General features: G+C 45.8%; 1 pseudogene; it reads right to left on the bottom strand.

Annotated features, from left to right (window-relative positions):
- Window positions 1–210: 210 nt before the first annotated feature.
- LOC136115817 (ral guanine nucleotide dissociation stimulator-like 1) lies at window positions 211–12,829 on the bottom strand (annotated as a pseudogene).
- Between the last annotated feature and the right edge of the window lie 8,864 nt (window positions 12,830–21,693).

Here is a 21,693-nt window from a genome sequence, read left to right on the forward strand (position 1 = left end):
AAAAAATACTGGAAAAATGTTTACGTATTTTTATAGAAACATTCAATAATATATAGAGATTAAATATGATATAAGGATCAAATATTAAACTATATTAACTCCAGACAAAAATTAGTTGAAAAAAGTTACGTATTTATTATAGAAATGTTACATATCTATAAAAACTAAATACTACATAAGGATCAAATATTAAAATATTTTAACGCCAGACAAGAATTGGTGGGGGAAAAAAGTTCACATATTTATTATGTAAATAAAGATTATGTATTAAATAAAGATTATGTATGATATAAAAGCTCAAATCTTAATATATATTAACTCAAGAGAAGAATTAGTGGAAAAAAGTGACGTATTTATGATAGAGATGTTACATCCATGTAAAGATTGAATATGACATAGGGATCAAATATTAGAATATTTTAATTCCAGACAAGAATTGGTGGAAAAAAGTTCAAGTATTTATTCTATAAATATTAAATAAAGATGATGTGTTCTATAAAGCTCAGTTATTAGTATCTATTAACTCCAGAAAAAAAGGGTGGAAAAAAGTTTCTCTATTTATTTTATATGCATCTCTAGATATGTGATATAAAGCTCAAACACTATCTACAGAAGAAACATTAAAATACATTAACTCCAGACAAAAATGGGTTGAAAAACGTTGATATACTTATCATATCAATATTAAATATTATACAAGGATCAAATATTGTATAAAGATTTAATAATAAAATATATCAACTCCAGAAAATAATTATTGGGGAAGGTCTATGTACATAGTAAATAAATATTAAATATTAGTACATTAAATAAACATATTAAATAAATATTAAACATTAGTACATTAAATAAAAATATCACATAAATATTAAATATCAGTATGTTAAATAAAAAATATTAAATAAAGCTCAAATACTATATACAGCTAAACCATTTCAATATATTAACTCCAAGGAGAAATTAGTGGAAAAAGTTTACGTACTTATTCTGTGAATACTGAATATTATACAAAGCTAAAATATGCTATAAAGCTAAGCTATTTAAATATAGGAACTCCAAGCAGACATCAGTAGAAAAAAGATGATATAATATTGAAGGTTTCTGTAGAAGTATGGAAAGATTAAATATGATAAACACATCGAGTATTAAAATACATTAACTGCAGAGAAAAACTGGAAAAAAGTTAATATACTCGTTATAGAAATATTAAATATGATACAAAGCTCAAACATTATATACAGGTCACATATTAAAATATATGAACTCCAGACTAAAACTGGGGGGAAAAAAGTTTACATACTTATAATATAAACAGTAAATCCTATCCAGAGCTCAGCCATTACAACCCATGAAGTGCGGGCTCCTCCTGTGCTGCAGCTTTTCTTCTCAGGATGCAGTCGAAGTTGCCCTGGGTGCTCATGGCGTAGAACACGTTCGCCTTGGGTGGGATCGCCAGCTCCGCAAGAGAGGGAGCAGAGCGAGCGTTCATGGGCGCCCCACTCAGCGTTGGGGGTTTATTCTCACCGGCAGCTGGGACAACGTGGCGATGGCGTTTCTGACGTCGCTCCGCATGTTACTCTTGCCGGCAAAATGCAGCAGAGCTCTTCAAGCAGCAGCAGCAGCAGAGTTCTGCTTCCCCACCTTTGTCCTCGGAGATGATCTGGACCAGCTCGTAATCCTCGGCCGAGCCAGACTGCAGGTTGTGCTTCTCCACGGCTCGCTGGGTGACAGCAGGAGCCTTCTCTTGGTTACTCAGCTGCAAAGAGGGAGTTGCAAGGAGTCGCTTGGTAACCAAGTCGCAGATTCTGCCAGACGCTAAAACACGCTCTTTGCGACACCTGGGGGTGGAGTTAGTTCAAGACAACAGACACTGCTCTAGAAATGCAGCAGGAAATCACAGCCTCTGCTCTCCTGAGCAACCGCTCGGAGAGGTGAGACCTTGTTCTCAGCAGCCATCAAATCCGCAGCAAGAGCTGCCCCAGCTGCTGTTTGCAGACATCCATTAATCCACAGTCTCCCCTGCTAAACACTTTCTGCGATGTCCTGCAAAGATTCTGGGCCTTGGAGCTGGGTTTGCTGGGGAAGGGGCACCTTGTGTCACAGCTCACACACCCCAGTGCTGAGCTGGACACACAACAGCCGGCGCTGGCAGAAGAGCAGGGGCAGCAAAGCCGGCACTTGCTCAGAGTGCTTCCCTTGGCATTGTTGATCAAATACAAGCTTCAATTTCAAGGCCAGAAACCTTGAGAGATGCTCTTTGCAAACCTCTCATTCATCCCCTGCTCCACATGTTTTGATTTGTAACATCGGTCACGTTCCCTGCCAAGGAGGTCTGATCGGGGAATAGGTGTTTCCGAAACTAAAAGCACCATTCAAGTCACCTGGGGTGAAAACACCACCCACAGTAACAGCGCTTTGCTGTTCCCACCGCTCACCAGGATGCTCCTGTAGATGTTGCCGCTTCTGTCCTCTTCTACGCTGGTGCGGATGACGCAGCTCTCTCCGCTCTGCTGGTTGTAGACTGGCAGGACTGGCGGCACTTCTTTTGATGGAACGGGAGTCACGGGGCCGGGGCACTTCTTGGAGCACTTGTCATCAGATGGCAGCAAGGGGGGAGACGAGATCAAACACATTCATTACCATTTAATTTCAAAGATCCAAAAGCTAAAGATGACACTCTTCAGCACAACAGCCTTAACAAGGGCTTCGGCAACCCAGTTAAGGCAGCTTAGGTCAAGAGAGCAGAGTCTGCAGGACAAAGCTCCCTGGGAACGGAACCCAGCCCAGCCCAGGCTTGGTCTGGGCAGTTCCTGACAGGTCAAACCACAGGGCTGGTGAGCTCTGACCTCACCTGCTTCTCACTTGCTCAGCTGCTCTGCCTGCCCCAGAATTAGGCTGGGCTGATGTACATGAGCCCTCCCCCCAAAATCGCCTTTCCCAGAGCTCAGGTCCCTCCATTCCACTGCCAGCAACGCTCCAGTCAAGATCCACAGGCTTGGGCAAGCGCCTGGGGCCGCCGGCAGCGTCAGCAGCCTCGCACAGGCTGTTTGTGCTGAACACAGGGCCCGGGCCCTACCTTGTGCTGAGGCTCCTCAGCAGTGTCGGTGGGAGGGACGATGGTGACGGTGCTGTCCCCAGAGCTCCCACCTGGAGCAGGTTTGGGCTGCGCGTTGACGGGGGTGCTGAGGGCGCTCACCCCCAAGCCCAGGAACGGCCTAGGGGAGAAAAGAAAGCACAACAGAGCTGGGCTGAGCACAGCTGTCACTTGCTTCAACAATCTGACCTGCTGTTGTGTTTTCCTATCTCGAGTGGCCTATTGTTTGTGTGTGTATAGCAAATTAGACTCTATCCTTATTTGCTCTGTTTTGCTGCTGCAAATTTGAATTGAATTTATAATCCAGCACTAAAATCGTTCCTTTGTTTGACACCTTAGAGTTATTTCTGAAGTCTTTAGTCGATAACCCTCATGGCTACTTACACCAATAGAAAGAGACAACAGCAATACGTATTTCTAGCTGGCGGTGTCTCCTCGCAGCACTGCAGTGCTCTGGATCCCCAGCCAGGTTTGTCAGCTCGTGTTTGATTTATTCCAGTTCATATTCACACACCAAACCCCCTCCCCGTTGTACTCACAGGCTGAATCTTCACCACGCTCTTCTGAGCTCTGCCCGCTGCGGTGCTCTGGTCAGGAGCTGCTCCTTCGATTTCACGTGACAGACGGAAACTGCAGAACAGGCAATACCGTTAGTTAAATATCTCAAAGTGGCCATATCTGAGAAGCCCTGGGTCACTCCCACGTCCCAGAGGGTTCATCCCCACGAGGAGGAGCGCAGCTCTGTGCGTGTGTATTTCCACTCTCCGGGAGCAGCTCCTGGCAGCGCAGAGCTCAAGGCTGAGAGAACCTGAACCTGCCTGCGGGGGAAGAAAAGCTGCTTCGCCAGCTGGGCTGAGACCCTACCTCTCCTCATCACTTCAATGCCGCTGCCTCCTAAACCACTGCACGAATTTCTCATCTCCTGTCACGCAATAGCTGTTACATGAGGACTGCAACAGCTTAATTTGTGCGATTACTTCAAACTCCTAAGAAAACAAATAATAAAATAGGAATTCTAATTAGAAAAATCAAGCCAGTCTCGTTAATACACTAAACACACGCAGCAACAGATCCAGGACAAACTGCCCTCGGACAGAGGAAACCCCGGCACCTTCGCTCCTACCGATCTCTGACCAACAAGGCTCAGGCTGGAAGGCAACGCTCAGCCTTGATTTCTCGGTCCCAGGTACCCGCTTCGCTCTCTGCACCTTTGACCCACAACTATTTACTGCAGCACAAGGAAGATGGTCACAGACTGCATCTTGTGGCCAGCAAAGGTCTCACGCCAGCAGGTCTGATGCGCTCCCAGCACACAGAACACGCTCGTGTAACGTGTTCCCGTGAACACCAAACGGGGGGAACGTGCCCCAGACGTAACTCCCGCGGCAGCGAGTGCCCTGCGGCTCCTCTTCCCCTGCTGCCCGCATCTAAAAGGAATTTCTCTTCCCGCGCCGCCCCGCACAGCCCGGCAGAGGTTCACAGCGTGCCGGGGACTGTTCCTTCCTCACCCTCTGAGTAACGTGAGCGGCTGTTGGATACGCCCAGCAAAGACAACAGGCCTCGCCAAGAGAACGCTCTAGCAGAGAGCGTCAGGCACTAACGATCACAGAACAGTCACCGTTCCACTTACCCTTCGCCGCTTCTCAAAATTGATCAGGCCGCCCTGTTGGAAGGACAGAGAAGGGATCGGAGGAGAAGAGCACAGGCTCGGCTGGAGTTGATCACAAACAGGATGAACAGGATGAAGTAGCGACACCAAGGGACGGGCCAGAGCTGCCCTGACCAAAGGCCTCTACAAAGACCCGTTTCCAGCTCTAGGATAAGCCACAGCACTCGTGTACCTGAGTCTATTTGTTAAATACATTCCTCTCTTTTTAAGAACTGCACTAGCACCCAGTGGAAGATGCAGGAGCAGACACAGTGTCTGCAAGGGAGGGAGGAGATTTAGGATTCCAAAAATTGCCCCAAATTACCTCGAGATAGTCCTGAAGGGCTGTGTCCAGCATGACGAGGTCAGTGAGGAAGGTACCCAGGTAAGGTACCGTGCCTTGTGTGACTCCCTGCAAACGGTCAGAGCAATGGTGGATTAATTGACTGAGAAGTAATAATTATACTAATTAGAATACTCCTGTGGAAGCAAACCAAATACAACTAGTCTGCTTCACCAAACAGCGCTCTTGTAAATGATGCTTTCACGACATCATCCTTGGTATCTCAGCCAGCGGTTCATGTCTGCACAGAGCGGTATATAAGCCAAAGTGCTCATTCGTAACTCCTCTGCGTCAAATCTCGCTGTGCGGCACCTCTCGCCCCAGCAGAAAAGCCGGGATTTACAGACCCGTCTTCCCCAAAGCACCGCATACGGGAGCTCATTGGTCAGGAACAGGGCTGAGCTCGGCTTTGGGTGAGATCACAACCTGGCAACTCAAGCTCATTCCCACCTTCAGCAGCAGCTCCCTGCTCGTCGCAAAGTTGTCACAGTCGGAGAAGATTTCGCAAAGCTCTTCGAACATCAGCATTGTGTCCCTGTACAGGAAAAGATTCAATGATTTAAGTTGTTTGTAAGCACTCTGAATCAGATCAGGGGACAATTTTTTTCTCAAGAATCGTTAACAGTTGGGCACAGAAAAGATAAAAGCACCAAAACACATCCAGTGACACACTGCACAGCCTTACTTTGGAACGCAGGCCCAGGTCTTCTTCCGGCGATAAACCGAGGTGGACTGCAAGGCGGAAACGATGGCCTTCAGAGACGAAAAGTTGTTCAGGATCCTACATTGCTGTGAAAGGAGCGGTTAGAAACACAGGAGCGTTAAACGTCAGCATCACCAATAGCCAGTGCTCTTCTGTCTGCCCCGTGTCCTGCTTGCTGCACATTCTCCCTGCTAAGCGGGCAGCTCTACAAATACTGAGCATCAAAAATATCACTCCCCGCTACAACCCCCCTGTCCCCCCCCAGCTCCACGGCACCCGCACAAGGAACGTTAAACAGTCGCGAATAAACGCTTTACACGTCCGATACGGATCCACTTCTCCAAGATCTTCGCTCTTGGCTGTGTCTTTAATTCTTTGCTCTCCAGGATGGTGCTGAGCACGCAGTTGGTGACGGCGTTGAACTGCGAGATGGTGGCTCTGATGCTCTGTGCCAGCTGTTTGTTCTCTTTCTTGTCCCTTCGGGACCAGATGCAGCCCAGGCAGTGGTGGGGCACAACGTTCTGGAAGAGTGTCTAGAGGGAAACAGAGGTGTCCAACTCAGCCTGGAGCGCTACTGCCCACAGCAAGAAATGCACGGTTACAGTACAAACTGCAGCTGAATCCAGTATGGTATTAAAAGGGAAATATTGGTTTTCTCTCCAGTTTAAAATATACACTTTGGTATAACTCTTTAGGCCTGACGCCCTAAAAGAACTGTCAGCTAAACTGTCCTGGAAAAATAAAAGACACCTTTCTATCACTTACATTACCAGGGGGAAAGATTTCTATATCATGATACTTTTGAAAGAGATTGATACAAATAAGCCAAATCGGAGCTCTACAGTTACAAAGTACTTCTACATCTTCAGGTGAGGTAGCCTAAGATACAGTCAAAATACGCTATTTCTGAGGGGTCAAATGCTAAACTTTGCAAAAGAGGCCACACAGTCTACATCCACACTGTATAACAAAAAGACAAACACCTTCAGAAGAACTGAAGGAAAAGCCCAATCAATGAAGCAAGTCTGGATAACCAAGCAGAGCTGCGCTCTGTGTCCCAGCAACAGAGCGGTTCTGGAACAACAGACTTACACCGATATAAGTTAAAAAACAAACAAACAAACAATGAGAAGCCCAGAACTCTTTCCCCGAGCATTTCAAGTAATACGTATGATCTACATACCGCATCCATGTATGTCAGCTGTTCTGCCACCAGGTCTTCTTGGGACAGCGAGAATTCTTCTGGGCCGCTGATCTCCAGTTCCTCTTCCTCGTCCGGGGTGCAGGGAGAAAGGCTGTGGAACGCGTCTGGCCAGCGGGGAAAACACGAGTCAGTGAATTTATACAGAAAACAAGTAATCAAAGCAGGTATTTGGAAAATCACTACATAGAAGAACAGAACATGCAAAGGGACCTGCCTGGGGTAACGGCCTCACCGTGCTGCATATTTTAGGGAGATAGAGAAGGTCCAGAAGATTAAATGGGCAAAGAGAAGGTAGAAGAAAAAGAAATAGGGAGAACTGAGCTGTTCAGGGTCTCTTAGCTGAGAAGTGCCTTAACCCATTCACTAACCATTCTTTGGAAAGAACAAACCCACCAACCCCCCCACAACAACTCCTTATTAACACTGCAGAACTTTGATAATCTGCTTGTCAGCATCTATGCATTCTATACTCTGAAAAACAGCTGAACTGCAAAGAGACAAGACTGCAATTATACTCCCAAAATATTACGCTGAGAATGCTCTTATGTCCACGTTTCAAGGGAAGAGGAGGAGAAGGGAGAGAGACCAGTTGGAAAGTTAAAACGTGCTTTGCTAGTACTACTGATGAGGAGAGAAAGTAATGCAAAATATACGAAACCAATCGTGGCTCCAGCAGCTTCAGGACAGGCCCCCGGACGCCCTGGGCTGGACTCGGCACTAAACCAGAGCTGGATTCAGGGCTGCAGGGCTGTACAGAATTGATCGGCAGCCTTGGCTGCCGCAGCACTAAGTCTAAACCTGGGCCTTTTCTGCACACCAGTCCTACCGTTATGCGCTCCAGAGCCAACGGGGTCTGAGAAACACGCAGGTAACGTGAGAAAAATGCATGTAGTAGAACTCAGTCTGCCTACTAAGGCTGGAAGTTGATTCCAGTACTCATTCACATACCACGTGAGCTCTTACGACTTTTCGGCTCACGGCACAGGAAGCTTTGTGCTCTGGATAAGGGGATGTGTCAGGCTTGACGCTGGGAGAACACACAGACAGCAGAGAAAGGTACTTTACCATCATTCTCCCATTCTTCTTTCTGGAACTGCTCCAGGAGGTTCTGCGCCCTCTTCTCCGGGTCAGAGCCGGGCATGTTCTTCTTCAGATAACTCAGCACCTTCTGCAGACACACGTACTCGGGCGGCTCTCGGAAATCGTCGGCACATTGGTCGAGCCAGGCTTGTAAAATCGATGCCATCGCACTGTGAGCAAATTCAGAGAGAACACATGGGTTGTATGCAGCAGGTATTGATGCAATCGCATGGATCTGTACCTAATATAACAACAGGAACACTGAGACATTCATCCCCCACGTGAGGGCAGTATGGACACTTCTGTGAGCACAGAATTTAATTTGTTCTTTTTAGGCAAGAAATATTATTAAGATAATACTTCATAGGAAACTAAAGGCTGCTTCTTCAATTACACCTTGAGAAACCAGCGCAGTCATTCATATTTTCTCTGCGTTGTATTATTGGATGTGTTATGAGACAGCTGATACTTGGCCTTTACACAAGCTCCTTGAAGCAAACAGGGCTGTGAATTGTCAAATGAAACAACAGCTCTGCTGCCCACGTCCCGCTCCAGCACCGAACCCTGACTGGGGCTCGCTGGGCGCTGCAAAACCAAACTTACGTCCTGAGCACTGTGCTGGATCCGGGGGAATTCTGGGTTCCATGTTCTTCAGAGCCCGAGATCTCCAGGTTTCCGTATCTGAAAAAATGAGATGGCTGTTTAGAGGAACCTCTACTGAGCAACCCAAACAGCGTAATCCATATACAATTGGCATAAACATATAGATATTGGCATATTCATATACAATTGGCATGAAGACAAGGGCTTCATGCTGGACAATTCCACCGTGGCTGGGGAAGCTGCGGCAGAGATGAAGGGTTTGCACATATCCCCCGTGCACTGGTCTTTTTTTAAGGGACAAGCTGTATTGGTTTTCTTGTGTCGGTCCCAGTTTGGTTCCTTAGCGGTCAGACCACGCACGCTTCCCCCACCTGGCGCTTAAGCTTTAATGAGATTTGGGATGTGGGCAACGTGCATTTACACATGGTGTGTTTACGCTGAAATCCTGAATTTTGCAGGATTCTTTTCTGTCAACATCCCCCTGTCGTGTATAATAAATGACGGCTCAGTTTCCATTCTGTCCCGGCTCTCACCTGTCCAGGAGCAGTTCCAGGACTGTGCTGGTGGAAGCAAAGGCCCTGTACGTGGAGAGGAAGATGCTGATGTATGTGAAGTCATTATCGGCAAAGGCCGTCGGAAGCGTCTCCACCAGCTTTTCCAAAGTTCCAGCTTTCAGGGCCCTGCTGTTGCACGTCTCGTCCGGGCTGACAGTGTGTCCTGCAGGGAACTGGTCCCCTTCAGCCTACAAAGTGGAAACAAAGACAAAGCACAAAACTCAGACAGAAGCCAGAGCCCCGACAGAGCTTGCACAACGAAACACAGATTCCATTCCACCTTTTCACAGGAATAGTCCATCTCTAGTTACTGAACAATTTTGTCGGTTTGGGCTCTCCAAACACCAAATGCTGTATCAAATACTGGAGGACAATCAAGACATTTCTTATTGAAACAGCCAAGTGTTTCCAGTGCTTAAGCTGTAATCTCCTGGTTGCCTTTGAAACTGACCATTCTCTCATAACAGGGCCAACCATTCAAAAACCCCGGATGCTTTCTTAGCATCCAGAAGTTTAAGAAAGGTTTGTCAGACTTCTTGCAGCATGAAAGATCTAAGTTCCTTCACTTACTCCAACCTCTACAAGAAAATACTAAGCAAGGTTTCAAGCTTCTCAGTACTTAAAGGAATTGGTAATAAAGCCCAACTCACTCAAAATGAACAAAACCAGTTGTATTCCTTTCAACACGGGTTCTATGAAATTTTCAGTTAGAGCTGCATTTCTCTCAGACACATCCACTACCAGCCAACGCTTTTCAGCTGAAAAGCCTCCAAATCACTCTACAAATGCAGCATCACTAAGAACTCTTCCCATCAGCTGGAAAATGTACAGGAGGTCAAAAATACTTTCTGCTATTTCTCCCGGTAAAAACAGGAGGCAGAGATGGGAAATCTGCCACTCAAAGTCTCTATACTACCAACCTGGACACTACACCAAAGCAAGTTCTTATATTATTGCCTTGGATCCTGAAGAAAATGTAGAAACATCGCAACATAACATGAAAGTTCTACCCACCTCCTGACCCTCTGGCTCAAACTGCCACAGCTGCACCGATTGCAATGAAGTGAGGACACTTTGATCAGCTGGGGGCTTGGCCACCATGCCAGCTTTACTTACCCCGAGCCATCTTGCTCCTTCGCTGCCAGTCTGCTGGATCTGCGCTCTTCTCAGGCTGTCGCAGTCAACAGCTCCTTCTTGTGCGTCTTCAGCTCCATCCTCAGTTGTGCTCTGCCAGGAAAAGGGCCAAGAGAAACAAGTCAGAGAGAAAGGAACATGGTCCCTGCACAAGCGCAGGCTGCAGACACCAGCATGCCAGCACCAGGATCTCACAACACCTCAACAACGCTCACTCCAGTTGCCACTTTTTAGCTGCCTTCAGTTACCTGGGCCTTTTTGGGCTTTTAACTGAAAGCAGAGAGGAGCTGAGTGCACAACTTACTGCACAAGTCAATGAAAGAGGTAAGAATTAAACCAGAGAGTCCAGATCTCCTGAACCCCACCACTAACAGCCGCTGTATTAACATGCTGATACATGTTGAGGAGCAAAGCACTAGAGAATTGAAAATAGATGTAACAATTAACTTCAGAAATACATATACTGGTCCCCCTGCAACCACATAATGCTTTTTCTGCATACATACCACTTGAATAATTAAAGTTTCAGGGCTTTACTGACTACCATAGCCTTAAGCACAGCAACAACTCAATTAGAAAGGATTTGAGTGCAGTGCAACCAAATCCTGGTTTGGGGTGCTGGGGTTTGGGGTTTTTTTGGGGGTTGCTTTTCTGTTTTTTTTTTACCTCTTTTAACTCTAAAATATCCCTAAGTCATACAGAACTGTCTGTGCACCAGTGACTTGCCTCTTGAACGCTCTGTGGAACCTCCACGTCTTCCCCAGGTTGGTTCCTCACATTTTCTTCCAGGCTCTGTGGAGTCTCCACGTCTTCTTCAGTTGGCTCGCTTGGAGTCTCCTCTGTGCACTCTGCAGTCTCTGTGTCTTCCTCTGTTGCCTTGCTTAGACCGTTCTCAACGCGCTCTGGAGTCTCTGCGTCTTTGTCTGATACCTTGCTTGTAGTCTCCACATCTTCCTCTCTTGTCTCGCTTAGAGTCTGCTCAATGCGCTCTGGAGTCTCCTCAACGCGCTCTGGAGGCTCCTCAGTACACTCTGGGCTCTCCACTTCTTCCTTGGTTGGCTTGGTCAGAGTCTCCTCAAGGCTGTGCAGAGACTCCACATCTTCCTCGTCTCTCTTCTGCCTGGGTGTCCTCCTCCTTGGTCTTCTCCAGCATCTCCAAAGAGACAGGTTCCGAAAGGGGAAGTTCCGAGCCTGTTAGAAAACAACGGAAAAACAGTTTTGAATTGCAGATAGCAACACATTTACTTTTAACGTCCTTGCAAAAGTACCGGGACAAGATCACATGAACCCTGAAATTCAGACACTATTACAATGCAAAAAATAGATAGGATCATAGAAACATTTTGGTTGGAAGAGACCATCGAGTGCAACCGTCAGCCCACCCCTGGCACTGCCCCATGTCCCTCAGGACCTCATCTATGTCCCTTTTAAACCCCTCCAGGGATGGTGACCCCACCGCTGCCATGGGCAGCCTGTTCCAATGTCTAATAACCCTTTCACAGAATCCCAGAATCCCAGAATGTCAGGGGTTGGAAGGGACCTGGAAAGCTCATCCAGGAGCAGGAACACCCAGCTGAGGTTCCACAGGAAGGGGTCCAGGCGGGTTTGAATGTCTGCAGAGAAGGAGACTCCACAACCCCCATGGGCAGCCTGGGCCAGGCTCTGACACCCTCACCATGAAGAAGTTTCTTGTCAAATTTAAGAGGAACCTTTTGTATCTCAGTTTGTACCCGTCACCCCTTGTCCTGTCACTGGTTGTCACTGAGAAGAGCCTGGCTCCATCCTCCTGACACTCACCCTTTACATATTTATAAACATTAATGAGGTCACCCCTCAGTCTCCTCTTCTCCAGCTCCAGAGCCCCAGCTCCCTCAGCCTTTCCTCACACGGGAGATGCTCCACTCCCTTCAGCATCTTGGTGGCTGCGCTGGACTCTCTGCAGCAGTTCCCTGTCCTTCTGGAACTGAGGGGCCACAACTGGACACAATATTCCAGGTGTGGTCTCCCCAGGGCAGAGCAGAGGGGCAGGAGAACCTCTCTGACCTACTGACCACCCCCTTCTAACCCACCCCGGGTATCATTGGCTTCCTGGCCACAAGGGCCCAGTGCTGGCTCATGGTTTTCCTTCCTCAGTGTGATATATCACACTATATTTCAAATTTAATCTCTTTTTTTTAGCCATGCCTTTTAAGAAATGAGAAAGCGTTACACAAATCCCTTTTATGAAGTGAAACTGCAAAAAGAACTATTACATTTTTTAGCACTAAAGGGACAATTTACCTGGGGAGGGCGGGCGGCGGGGCCCGGCTCGCTCATACCCGTCCGCAGCAGGGCCCGCAGCCGATCCCGCACATGGCGCTGTGTCCGCGTCCGCAGGCAGGGCTGCTGCCGGCTCCGCCAGCCCCGCACTCCCGCTCTCTCTCGCACCGACCGCTCGCCCCCACGCCAACGGCGGCGACGGCTCCGCCGGCACCACGGCGACCGGACGCGGCCTCGCGGCGGCACGCGCCGCCCGCAGCCGGCCAATCGCAGCTCGCCGCCGCTCCGCGCGCGCCCCCTTGCCCCGCCCTCAGCCCGCCCGCAGTCCGAGCCCTTGCTCAGCCGGACAAGGCGCCGGGAGCGGGACAGACGGACCGAGCCGGGAGCGTGGGCATCAGACTGTGCGTGGAACACAACGTGTGCTGCGGCAGAGCCCGGGGCGAGCGCTCCCGGAGCTGCTTCACGCACACGCACCACGCGCTGGGATTTTACTCCTGGCCCTTTAAAGATTCCTAGCACAATTGCTTACATACAGTTCTGAACTAGATATTCATTCTGTGGCTTAAAGTGTTAGTTCGTTAGTAGGCTCTTACTATGTAGTTGGTTAACCCTTTAAAATGTTATTTCCCTCTATCAATATAACTTCATAAACAAGTTTCCTAACTTTTTACATAGAACTTCACCACCTTTTCCTTTTCCAGGTTCAGAGCCCGTGCCCCATTTGGTTATATCTGTAAACATTAAACATCTTCTCAGCACGAACCACAGCTGCATTTCTCACAGTTCCCCTTTTTGCTTTTTATCCCATTGATTCGTGCTTTGACTTCAAAGTTAGCCAGCACCTGCCTAAAATCATTAATTTATACCCCGTTCCTTTTGCTGCCATTTCAGGATCGATAGGCATGGCTGAGATTTGCATGCCTTGGACTGCTGAATGTAGTAACTGAATAAAGCACGGGATCATGCATGGCACAAACAGTAAACGCAGAAATGCACATACTATCACGAACCCTATTTTCTTCCACCAGGCTACAGTTTCGAGACCAATATCCATTAGGTGGACCTGGCCACCAAGTGGGAGGAATAGAGGTACTTGACGAATTTGCCCTCAACGCTAACTGACAAGGGGTTCGTCCAACGTATTCAGTCATTTGAGACCCCCCACATATCCAGCACGAGGTGACATTTAATTCTCGGGCTGTCTTTTCCATAAGATCTATAAACAGGTTTTTCCCTGCTGTCGGTAATTGTAATCCTTTGTCTTTTTGCCTTATTTCCTCATACCAATCACTGCTGTTCTGTACCAATTTCTGTTGCTCTTGCTTTCCTTTTAATTCCTGAGTGGCACTCTTAACTAACTCCTCCTTCTACTGATCTTGCACTCCCCCTCCATCTGAATAGCCCCACTCACCACCTTGTGTAAAACAGATCCTCTGTTCTCCCCTAGGGCAGGAGGCAGAGCCTACAGCGAGTCCACCTTTCTCTAGTGTTGCTTTATCCATGCGAGCCACAGAACCTGACACACCAATATGATGTTCACAGAGTTCGCTTTATTGTCGGACCGGGCTGGCTTTATAGCAAAGCTGCCCTGTCCACGCGCCTTACAACAACGTGATTGGTTGTAACTCGTGTTATACAATAACATGCTAGGCTGCATGTACTGTCCACGCGCTCTGCACGCATGTGTCCGGCGATTGCTCACTCATTATTACATTCTAATGGTGCTCCTTTAGTCTCTTTTGTCTCTGGCTTCACCTCTCAGCCAGGCTGGCGACAACCCCATCCCCCTGGGGCGGGGGGGGGCTCTGCCACTACATCTCCCCCTCTTTTATTTAATATTAACAATACGCCGTATCATGCTTTAAATACAGTGTGAAATACAGGGTAAGAACATTAAGGCTAATACAATTACAATTAACAAGAACAAACCTGTTTTCAATATTCCTTTTAACCAAACAAGGCATTCACCCCAAAAAACCCAATATCTTCTGTTATTTTCTTGTTCTGCAAATCTTCTATCTTTTTAACTTTTAAGTTCAAACAACACATACAATCAAACTCTTCATAACTGTGAACATGTCCAATAACAAAAAATTAATTGCTGCTCTGTTTTACAAAGTGGTATTCTCAACATTGGCTACATTCGTTGCTTAAAGCGATAACATGTCTGAGGTTAAGGGTTGTCATCACTGCAATCGGTTTCTTCTCTGTTAGCTAGCCAAGGTCTCACCCACTTTGCTGGGATCCATGAATTTTTGTGGTTACCTGTAGAAACACAAGCATATCCCCTTCCCCAGGTTATTAGTGACATAGGACCTTCCCATTGTTGTGTTGTCGGATTAAACACACTAACCTTAGGCACATTTTCGGAAAAATCTTTGACATTTTTGATATGGTGCATAACAACCGGTTCCATTTCAGTTTCACTTTTAGGATTAAGCCAGTTCAGCACATACAATGCCTTCATCAATACCTCTTCTGGGCTCACACCAATTCCCCCTTGTTTTTTCAAAACAGACAAAAGATTTTTAATGCACGGTGTGCACGCTCAATAATTGCTTGGCCAGTAGAATTATAAGGGATTCCAAACAGGTGCTGTACCTTCCACTGGGTGAGGAAGGCTGCAAGTCTGTCAGAGTGGTATGCAGGACCATTATCTGTTTTGATTTGTGTAGGGACACCCATGACAGCAAAAGCTTGTAGTAAATGACGTTTTACTGCCTTTGCATTTGCTGAGGTCAAGGCTGTAGCCCACAGCAGTCCTGAACAGGTATCTATGGAGACATGAATGTACTTTTGTCTGCCAAATGGTGCAAATTCAGTAATATCAGTTTGCCATAACTGACCTGGCTGCAAGCCCCGAGGATTTACTCCCTTTTGTTGGAGAGGGACTATGCGGGCACAATCAGGACAAGCTGTGATAATGGCTCGAGCTTGTTCCTTTGTAATTGTAAACTGCTTTCGGAGTGCTGCTGAGGACTGATGAAAGAATTCGTGAGCTTGTCTGGCTTGTTCAAAAGGGGATATATCTGCTACTGCCACAAGTTTGTCTATGATGCTGTTTCCCTCTACTAGACCACCTGGTATGTTAGTATGGCTTTTTATATGCATGATAAATACTGGTGCTGTCCTATAATCTAATACGTTCCACAAATCTAACAATGCTTCAAACAACAAGGAATTGGAAACTTGCTGCAAAAGCGCTCTATGTATTCTTTGTACAATTCCCACAACATAAAGAGAATCTGTTACCAGATTAACTGGAGAGTTATGCCATTTTTGCAATGCTGCTAAGCATATTGAGGGCAGTTTCTTTTAATATGTCCTGTGTGTTTGCAAGTAAAACATGCTAGGCCACAAGAAGAAGGGCTTCGGCCTTTCATTGCAGGCTTAAGTGCTGCAGCCAAGGCCGCAGCGTGGGCTTGAGCATGTATTTTTGCTTTTTCTACCTCCTGTTGCATAATTGGTACCCGTGTGCAAGCTTCCACCATCTCTGCTAAAGAAGCAGTTTTTCCCAAACCGGCTAATATCTGTTGGCATTGGGTGTTTGCATTCATCATAGCCAAATCTTTCCCCACAGCAGCTTTTGCCTCTGGAGTCAAGTTAGGAGAGGCATCTATCACTTCTTTCAAACGATCTACAAACTTCATATATGGTTCCCCAGGATCCCACTCTATTGTAGAATAGGGTGGCACAGGGTTACCTCTATTTGGCAATTCTTTCACTGCTGCCAAGGCAAGCCCTTGCGTTTGCTGCAAAATCCTTGGATGAAGTGCTGCCTGAGTAGCACCATCCGCATATTGCCCACGACCCAGTAACCGGTCCATGCTCGCTAACCGCAACGGATCATCAGCTGGTAAACGAACATTTTCTAATACTGCCAATTCCACTTTCCCCTGCCACTTGTCCAAGAACAGCAAATACCCCGTTGGAGGAAGCAATAACTCCATCAATGCCCTAATATCTGTTTGAGTTAGTACTTGCCCCTTGAAAAATGAATTGATTAGCTGCATCACATGCTTATTATCCATACCATATTGCATAACTGCACTTTGCAACTGCTTAACCGTTTTCCAATCAAAAGGCGACCACTGCCTTTGTCCTCTATTATCTATGTGCACTGGCATTGCTGTAATACTACCAGGTAACATGATCCCTTCAATAGCTGCATCTCTGATTACTCCTTGCCAACGTTGCCCTGCATTATAAGAATGATCTCGAGGAATATCTCTACCCTGATGCACAGGGGCAGCACCCAAATTATCATTATTATCACTGCTATACAATTCCCTTGTGTTTCCCTGTGGATCAGTAAGTCGACGCATATTTGCAAACCGATCTGCTAACCCAGTCTCCAGCCCTTTTCCATATCGCGCTCTCAAATATTCATCTGCTTCTCTTACAGACCACATCCCATCTTCAACACATTGTCTAGCCCATTTTTGTATTCGCTCCCTTTTAATACGGAGCTCCTCCGGAGTGAGGTCTAATTCCACCCCCTCCCTTTCCTGTTTTCCCCGTTTTTCACATTCCCTGCCAATTGCCTCCAGCCCGTCCTTAATTGCATCTGACGCCTTTTTATATGCTATTAACCGCGAAGTTTTACTGTTACCGCCATCTAGTCGTTTCATAGCTTCTAGAACTTCTTGCATCTGGCTCTCCTGCCGTCTCAGTAAGTCCTTCAGGCTCTGCACGTCGCTCTCCTCCTGGCAGTCAGGGCGATTCTGCGGTGCTCCGTCCTGGTGTTCCATCGGGTCCTCCGGCAAAGGCACGTCGGCTGCATTAACTTGTCCTGGCTTGTTGAAACTTGCCGGTTGCTGCCATTCGTTGTCGGAGCCAGGCAATGGCTCAACGGGCGCAGAGGGTATAATTTGCTCTCCGCCCCAGAACTCCAGATCTGATACGGGACATACCAGCGGTGTTGATTCTTCGGAGTTCTCGGAGGGTGGGCAGCTCGCGGCGGGCGGCTCCGAGGGGACGGCACACAGCTCGGCTCCTCTGAGACTTCCTGCACCAGCTGCCTGACCTCCCGCCAGGATCCGGCGAGATCGCAAGCCTCGCGGCTCCCCCTTGTAACCGCTTCCCATAGTTCGGTCCCTATGTCCTCCCATGTACCGGGAGAAAAAAATTCGTCCGTCGAACGAACACAGCCCTTACGCTGGGCGAATAGTAAAAGGCGCTCCACCGCGTCTTTTTCCAAAATTCTTCATGTTCTTGCAGCCAGCTGCAGAATACTTCTCACTATTATTTTTCCTTCCACGGATGCCGTGTTTCCCATGCCACCTGCTTCTTCGTAGGCCTACTTTCCGCTATGATTGAGCGCTGGGCTGGTGTCGCCCCCAGGTGGCGTCCTCGCGTCTTCACTTCCGGCGATCTTGCTTCGATACGAAGGATCACGTCGGGGTCACCAAAGTGTTGCTTTATCCATGCGAGCCACGGAACCTGACACACCAATGTGATGTTCACAGAGTTCGCTTTATTGTCGGACCGGGCTGGCTTTATAGCAAAGCTGCCCTGTCCACGCGCCTTACAACAACGTGATTGGTTGTAACTCGTGTTATACAATAACATGCTAGGCTGCATGTACTGTCCACGCGCTCTGCACGCATGTGTCCGCCGATTGCTCACTCATTATTACCTTCTAATGGTGCTCCTTTAGTCTCTTTTGTCTCTGGCTTCACCTCTCAGCCAGGCTGGCGACAACCCCATCCCCCTGGGGCGGGGAGGGGCTCTGCCACTACACTCTAGGTTAGTTGCTACCCATAATTCCTGCCCTTGGATTTCACACTTCTCCAATTTTTTTCTATCATAACATCCAGAATTAATAGGAGCGTGATAATGTAGAACATATTGGGTTAGTCTCCCTATTCTCACACGCTCGTAGCACTTGGTACAGGGATTGGCCAGGCTAAGTTGGGAACAATAAGTCACCACTGCTAGCAAGGGGATCAGGTCCAGGGTTCTGCACCCTCTGCCTCTCTGGCCGACCAGGCTGCAGCCGCAGCCGAGTTCGTCATCTTCTCGGCAGCAAGGGCCGTGTCCCCGCCTTTCCTGTTTTTACCGTTAGCGTGGCGACTTTTTATCGTTTCCCAACTCTTGGCCTTCACTTCCCAGGAACAACAGGAGCAACACGGAATGTGGTTTCTCTGTCTGCACTCTGTTCTCCTCATCACTGGTGGGCTCTAAATTCCCATTCACCCCTTCCGTAAATACCTCCCACCATTCTCCGCTATTCTTTTTCTATTCTTCCAGCGGCAACTGGAATCCTCAACCGAGCCCCGGTTTCCTTATCTTCTGTTCTTAGACATTTCTTACACAATCCTGTCGGTAAGTTCCCTTTGTGGATATGCTTATACCACAGTCCATTTACAACCTAAACATCAAATATAAAATGAGAATTACATATACAACTCGGTTCAACACATTTAGCTATTAAGCCATTCTCATTTTCATTTATACTGGGCATTCACATCAATAACACTAATAGTAGTTACATCACCAATCCCGTGTCAACTTCAATTTCAGTTCCCCTGGTTCTTGAGTTACTTTCCAGGTTCTTTCTTCCATCAGGGCTCCTCTAACTCGAGAGACGCGTGTCCATCCTTTCCCTGCCCTCCCAACAGCTGTTTCTGTAGTTAACAAAACAAGAAAAGGTCCCTCCCGTCATGGGGTTGGAGTTTCTTCTTTTCAGGTTTTCATTAGTGTTGCCCCCATATCTACCAGAAATTCTACTTGTTTTGTTCTTTTGGGTTTCTTCTTCCCAATGCGGTGAGCACCACCCAGGCTGCTCACCCAGAAGGACTAAAACTGCTTCCCAGTGCAACCCCAAACACCCTTCACTTCAGCAGGTGACCGCACTTGTGCTTTCAGCTCCTGGGCTGGTGCTGTCCGGGCTTTCCCTGCTCAGCACTGACTGTGTTTTGGGAAGGCAGGAGCCAGTGCAAACCCTTCTCCGCTCTTCTGCTCTTTTTCTGCTCTTTTTCCCCTTTCCTGTGAAGCTCAGCTGCTCCATGAGTTATTGTGTTCTCCTGTGAGCGTGGGGTTTGTCCTCTGCTGTGGAGCACGAGAGCGAAGCCCCCGGAGCCCCGGCTGGTGCAGACCCCGCAGCGAGGGTGACAGACCCGGAGCCAGGAGCAGTTTCCCCAGGGTGAGGAGCAAGTGGAGCTGCTCACACCAAGGGCACAGGCAGGGTTGGTGCACGTCACCGGTTCTAAGGCTGTCACCAGAACCTGACAACCTGACAACAGTGTGCTGGCTCCCCGGGCAGTTGAAGTACAACCAGAACGCAAGAGGCAGCTTAAATTCGGGGTCGTCTTTTTGCCAGGAGCAACAAATGCCGTGATGGAGACAACGGGGAAAAGGTGGAAACTCTCAGACCGCGGTGCAGTCTCAGAGAGGAAAAGAGATGAACGAGACACTGATGAGCGGGAAGAGTTGACGTATTTATCATAGAAACATTAAAGGTTATAGAGAGATGGAATGTTACACGAGATCAAATATTTAAATACATTCGCTCCAGACACAAAATAGTGTTAAAAAGTTCATCTATTTATTATAGATACATTAAATATTATACAAAGCTCAAACATGATCTAAAGATCAAACATTAAAATCTACTAACTCCAGACAAGAATTGCTGGGAAAACATTTGCATATTTATTATAGAAGTATTAAATATTAACTAAAGATTAAATAGAATACAAAATCAAACATTAAAATATATTAACTCCAGACACAAATTAGTGGTTCAAAAGTTAATCCATTTATTATAGAAACATTCAATATTATATAAAGATTAACTATCATATAAAGATCAAATATTATCTAGAGATCAAACACTAAAATCTACTAACTCCAGACGAGAATTGGTGGAATAAAGTTCAAGTATTTATTATATAAATATTAAATAAAGATTATGTATTATATAAAGCTTAAATATTAATCCTAGTAACTCCAGATCAAAAAATACTGGAAAAATGTTTACGTATTTTTATAGAAACATTCAATAATATATAGAGATTAAATATGATATAAGGATCAAATATTAAACTATATTAACTCCAGACAAAAATTAGTTGAAAAAAGTTATGTATTTGTCATAGAAATGTTACATATCTATAAAAACTAAATACTACATAAGGATCAAATATTAAAATATTTTAACGCCAGACAAGAATTGGTGGGGGAAAAAAGTTCACATATTTATTATGTAAATAAAGATTATGTATTAAATAAAGATTATGTATGATATAAAAGCTCAAATCTTAATATATATTAACTCAAGAGAAAAATTAGTGGAAAAAAAGTGACGTATTTATGATAGAGATGTTACATCCATGTAAAGATTGAATATGACATAGGGATCAAATATTAGAATATTTTAATGCCAGACAAGAATTGGTGGAAAAAAGTTCAAGTATTTATTCTATAAATATTAAATAAAGATGATGTGTTCTATAAAGCTCAGTTATTAGTATCTATTAACTCCAGAAAAAAAGGGTGGAAAAAAGTTTCTCTATTTATTTTATATGCATCTCTAGATATGTGATATAAAGCTCAAACACTATCTACAGAAGAAACATTAAAATACATTAACTCCAGACAAAAATGGGTTGAAAAACGTTGATATACTTATCATATCAATATTAAATATTATACAAGGATCAAATATTATATAAAGATTTAATAATAAAATATATCAACTCCAGAAAATAATTATTGGGGAAGGTCTATGTACATAGTAAATAAATATTAAATATTAGTACATTAAATAAACATATTAAATAAATATTAAATATTAGTACATTAAATAAACATATTAAATAAATATTAAACATTAGTACGTTAAATAAAAATATCACATAAATATTAAATATCAGTATGTTAAATAAAAAATATTAAATAAAGCTCAAATACTATATACAGCTAAACCATTTCAATATATTAACTCCAAGGAGAAATTAGTGGAAAAAGTTTACGTACTTATTCTGTGAATACTGAATATTATACAAGCTAAAATATTCTATAAAGCTAAGCTATTTAAATATAGGAACTCCAAGCAGACATCAGTA

Source organism: Patagioenas fasciata, chromosome 33 (assembly GCF_037038585.1).
Source record: "Patagioenas fasciata isolate bPatFas1 chromosome 33, bPatFas1.hap1, whole genome shotgun sequence".
NCBI lineage: Eukaryota > Metazoa > Chordata > Aves > Columbiformes > Columbidae > Patagioenas > Patagioenas fasciata.